Source organism: Camellia sinensis, chromosome 4 (genome assembly GCF_055761805.1).
Source record: "Camellia sinensis isolate YWXY chromosome 4, ASM5576180v1, whole genome shotgun sequence".
NCBI classification, from domain to species: Eukaryota; Viridiplantae; Streptophyta; class Magnoliopsida; order Ericales; family Theaceae; genus Camellia; species Camellia sinensis.
This window is the reverse complement of record NC_138964.1, coordinates 210,245,800-210,251,922: the sequence shown is the minus strand read 5'-3', so window position 1 is coordinate 210,251,922 and position 6,123 is coordinate 210,245,800. Positions and strand designations below refer to the sequence as shown.

Genomic DNA, 6,123 nt, shown 5'->3' with positions numbered 1-6,123 from the left:
TCCTTTCTTGTAAGGAAAGACATGCTCAAAAAACACAGCATTCCTGGAATCTATAATAGTGTTCACATTTATATCAGGTATTTCTGATTTATAAGTCATATGCACTACTATTTTTAGCATAACCAATAAACACACAATCTACTGTTTTTTTGGTCCAATCTTAGTCTTTTTAGGAACAGGAACTTCAACTTTTGCCAAACACCCCCACACTTTTAAGTATTGGTAGGAAGGCGGTCGACCTTTCCACAATTCATAAGGAGTGCTGTTTGTTTTCTTGTGAGGTATTCTGTTAAGAACATAATTAACAGACAATATTACTTCCCCCCACAAGTTCTGTGGTAAGCCTGAACTTAGTAATATGGTATTCATCATTTCTTTTAGGGTTCTGTTCTTCCTTTCAGCAATTCCATTTTGCTATGGAGAATAAAGGGCTGTAGTTTGGTGAATAATGCCAAGTTGTGCACAAAATTCATCTAATGGTGCATCATATTCACCACCCCTATTACTTCTGATATAAATCAATGAATTTCAAAACAAATTCAAGAAAAAACCAAAATAATTATGACTACTCAAGTCAGAATTAATATTTTGACAAAATTATATCCTCATAAAAATTTTTGCCTAAGAATCAAACAATTCAGAAACCCATTTGATTGTATACATTCTTGCAACTCAATAACAAATAAATGTCACTGTCATAAAAATATTTGTGACAGAAGAAAATTAAATTATCTCAACTAATGCAAGAGATACACCCCATATTAATAAAATGGTTCATGGTTTAACAAATTCTACTACGCAAGTAAAATAATTATTAATGACATCTCATGTCACATAATTCAACATAAACTAAAAATCAACATAAAAGATTTCTTAAATTTACTTTCCAATTAAATGGAACGATATAACTGCATACATCTTCATGTTTAAATTTCTCTGGTGTTTAAACATCCATTCAAAATTGATTGGAAAAACTCAAATTAATCAACATATCAATTTAACATTTCAAATCATATGAAATTTTTGTTAAGAAATAACTTGAGTTGACATCATACATGCATATCAAACGCATCAACTAAAAATAATGAATTAACAAAATAAATTAATCATGCATGATCCCAAAATTTGCATCATGAAATAAAAAGATTCTCAACTTATAAATAAAATTCAATGCGTTTTGAATTTTAAACTTCAAAATAACAAAACATACCTTCATTTAATCAGTTTGATTTGTACATAAATAAACTAATTAAATATGCATTCAAATGTTCTTGTGAATATATATATTTTCCGACTCATGTGCAGAAACTATTCACGACTACGGATCCACACACAGAAAATAAAGAATGATTCAGAAAAATAAAGAAAATAATATTGCCATAAAGGTTTCTTCGTAATAAAAATGAAATTAGTTTGTAAAACTAATATTTTATTCTAGAAACAAATTCTACCATGTATACTCATAATGAACTATGATAAAGTCAAAAGAATTAACACATTTTCACAAAAGGTTCAAAATTAAGTGATCTTACAAACGAAATCGTAAGTCACGTACAAAATTTACAGATTGTGACCGATACACAAAGTTACATGATTGATTAACAAAATTAATTTTCTAGTTACTAAAACCAGAAAATAAATTATAATACAAAATAATTTTATTTTCTATGTTACTAAAACTAGAAAATAAAATACCACAAATTAATTTTCTAGTTACTAAAACCAGAAAATAAATTATAACACAAAATAATTTTATTTTTCTTGTTACTAAAACCAGAAAATAAATTATAACACAAAATAATTTTATTTTTCTTGTTACTAAAACAAGAAAATAAAATAATTTTATTTTCCTTATTACTAAAACTAGAAATATAAAATACCGAAATAATATCTGATTACAAAAATCAGGAAAAACACAAAATAATTTTCTAGTTACTAAAACCAGAAAATAAATTCTAGTTACTAAAACCAGAAAATAAATGATAACAACAAAATAATTTTATTTTCCTTGTTACTAAAACTAGAAAAATAAAATTCCAAAATAATTTTCTGTAACACCAAATAATATTCTGCAATTGTTAATGACACCAGTATAATACTACTAGTTGTCAAAGAAAAGAGACAGTATATTACTACTATCTGTCAAATAGCATAAATGACTATTTGTTTTTTCAACCAGAATATTACTTTGAAAACACAGAAAATTAAATACAATGAAGATACCAAAAATATTCTGTCTTAAGATTGTTGGACAACCTTCACTGTATTTAAATAAATTAAATTCTGTTGTGTACTAAACAACAATCAGAATATAAGGAAATAAAGGAAATGAGAGAATTTGTTTGATTACAAAAATCAAACTCGAAATAAAAAATAAATAAATAAATAAAAATAGATTTTATTTTGTTACAAAAATAAAATTAAAATCTGATTTAAATAAATAACAATAACACTGAAAATAAATTAAATAACTTACTTGATTTAATTTGTTCGAATTATAATCTGATCAAGTCCAGTGTTTGACACTGTGTCCTTAAGACAGATTTGTCCTCTCCATGGTGCTTTCAGAATTTGGACGTCTATCTTCCAGGATAAAATGATCTACTACAAACAATAGCAGCACTACAAATTATTTGTCTTACGAACATACGAAGTGTTTACACTCTTTCTTTCAGAAAAATAAATGCAGCAAAATGCAGAGATTTATAGCAGAGGATGGAGTACGAAAATTGGAGTTCAATCCAAATAGGAGGCTAGTCTATTTATAGATGTAAAGATGGCTATTGGTTTTGAATTGAACAGGTATGAAACCTGTTGGTTTTGAATCTGTTGGGTTCATAATTTAAACAGATACAAAAACGGGAAGGGACTTGTTTGGATGTACGTTAAAAACCAAACTATTGGATTTTATTTTAATAGAATAAAATTAAATTCAAATATTTTTGGCCCAAAAAGATTAGTATTAGGCCGAACAAGCCCAACCCAACCTCACACCACGCACCCGCGCCCAAGCCCAGCCCGCCCGCGTGGTGATTTTTGGGTCTAATGGGTCTAGCCCATTTTACCCATAACCTCTCCCTCTAAAACACTTGGGTACCCCTTGGGCCCACCCCAAGTACCAAACCCAAGCCTTATAAACTCATTCAAAACTTCCCACCAAATCAATGTGGGACAAGCCATTTTACAACCTTAAAGAATTTCCACCAAAACTCCATTTCCATGAAGCACACTTTGGCTTCAATTTTCCATTTACTCGGTAATGATTTTGAGCAACCAAATATACCACGTGAATCACAACGCGACATAGAACGCGTTACCACTTTGACCCGTGAAAATCGACGCATAGGGCCCACCTAAAAAATAGACCGAACTTAGGATAAAATTCTGGTTTTACCCAGAATTTATAATCATTTACAGCAGTTTTATTAAAGCACAAGTTTGTTGTTGAAATTTTAAATATTCAATCCTATATTTTGATAGAATTTGAATCTAGCTTGGGTCCGTTTGGGAAGAAAATTTGTGGTTAAAATAGCCACAAAAGACAAAATAGGCTATTTTAGCCACAAAAGACAAAATGGATTATTTTAACCACAACAAACAAAACATTACATCTAACCCATAATTATTACACTCTTCTCTTACAAAAAAAAAAAAAATCAAAAAAAGTCAAAAAATCCTTCCCAAACCAAACTTTTTAGCCCAGACTAAAATAGCCAAAAAAACAAAAAAACCAACCGCCTTACCAAACCAACCCTTAATGTGATTATTGGCATATATGACAAATCCATCCTGATCCAATAAATCTTATATTTCTAAATCTTTCCACGTTAAATCTTACATTTGTGTTAAACGCCCCAGAAAAAAAAAACCTTAATTATAGTAAAAGTATAAATAAGATTGTGTTGTGTCAAATTTTCTGATCGAATATTCAATTACTGTATATGTTGAATTTGGATTAAGATCCGATTCAGATTGCAACAGATCTAACTCAGATCCAATCCATTGGCCAACCCAATGAAATATTAATTGTTAATGTAAAGTAAATAGAATTTTTATATAAAATTTATTTTCAGATTAGTGCGACAGTAACATATTTATAAATTATATTCACAACGAGGAGTCCCGTATTTTAACATGAACCACAATGAATCACAATATTTTGTATAGCATGATATAGCATTATCCGTTGTAAAAAATTAAAAAAAATTAAAAAATTAAAAAAAAATAAAAAAAACTCAAAAGAATAATGGCAGGAAGTTATTAAATTAAATCCATTGAATTCCCTTAATACATCTGAAAACTTGGAACATGAAGAACTTAGCTAGCTAGGCTGAGAAATCCATGAAGAAGCTCTCTTTGTTCAAATGGAAACTAAAAAATAAATAAATAAATAAATAAAAATAAAATTCAAAGACTAGAAGGGTCCAAAATGGAATTGGAGAGAGAGAGAGAGAGAGTGGTGGATCCATTGATCACTTCATTCCAGTGGAATCCTTGGCAGCATCACAAACCCCTTGAGCCTTGGCCTTCATTTGCTGCCCTGCCTGTAGTACACATTCCCATATAAGTTTGGGGTGGGCTTAAAAACAATTATAAATAAATAAAACGATGTAAATTAATTGCAATTTGAGTTGAGGCTCATCCAAGAAAATGTTGATTTAGTTAAGGCTTGAATAGTGATCTTATCATTCACATGCATGCCCATCATTTATCTTTTTCTATGTGCGATGAAATGAGTCTATAATGTCTCACGAAATGCTATTTCAGTATACGGAGTTTGGTAATACTATCTGCATATAAAAAATTAAAAATAAAATTATTTGATGGATCTCTGAATTTATTTTATTTATTTATTTATTTATTTTTTGTGGTTTCTTTGCTTGATTTGTTTGAGAGACATTTCAAATGTTTTTATACATTCCTTTGAGAGTTAAATAAAAAAAAAAAGTAGTTTATTGACTAAAAATAAACTTGCAAAAAATTAATTTAAAAAAACTAATTTGTTTGGCACAATCTTACATTTTTTTTTTTGAATTTTTTAATGATTTTTTTAAAATAACTAAAGTGAATTTTTTTGACAAAAACTGAGTTTGTCAAATTAGTTAAAGCTCTTTTAACGAAATTACCATTCAAGCCTCTGCCAATTGTTTTTTTTTTTTTAAATAAATATTTTTATTTAAGTACCTCTTGCATTGAATCTTTGCAGGATTCAACAGCATTGCCAGCCTTGTCCATCATTTGGCTAGCCTTCTCCTGAAATATTGAACATAAATCACACATCACTCCCAAATCATTCCAAGATATTATACTTAAATGTAATTCACATCACATTCAATATAAATGTAAACCACACAAACACTTTCTTTTTTATACTTTTTTATGTTTTAATTATGTGTACTTAACAATACCCTCTGAGAGAGAGAGAGAGAGAGAGAGAGAAGTTGACCTGAGCTTGGCCCTTGGCCTGGCCAGCTTGGTAGCTCTGTTTCATGCCCGAGCCTTGGTTTTGGTTCATCTTTGGTTTCTAGTTTTGGAAAAATGAAGATAAAAGAGGCTCTGCTTGGGAATTGTTAAAGCTCAAAATTTTCAAAAACTTCTTGGTGATGATGGTGCAGATGTGATCATTGCACATAGTATTTATTTATAGTATTTGAAGTTGACCCGTTGCTTGACACGTGTAATGCAACGTGTAATGTGTTCTTGACAAATGTCACACTGTGGTTGAAAATAGGAGCATTTTAGGCTTTAGACTAGGGTATTGAGCAATTACCTAAGATTAGGCTTTACTACTTTTCCTTGGCTAATTTGACAGAAATTATCAATTGAGTCGGGACTAATTGTATCTTCTATCTTCTTCTAATTCATGTGTTCATATATTTAGCCTCCGTTTGGAAAGTGTGTTAGCTTTTTAGCTTTTTAATTTTTTTGACTATTTGAGCCTAGGTTCAAAAGCTTGGTTTGGGAAGGACTTTTTGACTTTTTTTGTGAGAGAATAGTGTAATGATTATGAGTTGGATGTAATGTTTTGTTTATTGTGACTCAAATAGCCTATTCTGTCTTTTGTGGCTCAAAGAGCCAAAAGAGCCCAAATGAGATCTTTCCAAACGACACCTTAATTTTTTT

General features: G+C 29.6%; 1 non-coding gene across 1 annotated transcript; it reads right to left on the bottom strand.

The window, feature by feature from the left end:
* Positions 1–4,247: 4,247 nt before the first annotated feature.
* Positions 4,248–5,611, bottom strand: LOC114311051 (uncharacterized). The gene is made up of 2 exons (XR_014365836.1): positions 5,185–5,611; positions 4,248–4,544 (listed from the first exon to the last, which is right to left on the bottom strand). It is a non-coding gene; the product is annotated as an uncharacterized LOC114311051 (transcript).
* Between the last annotated feature and the right edge of the window lie 512 nt (positions 5,612–6,123).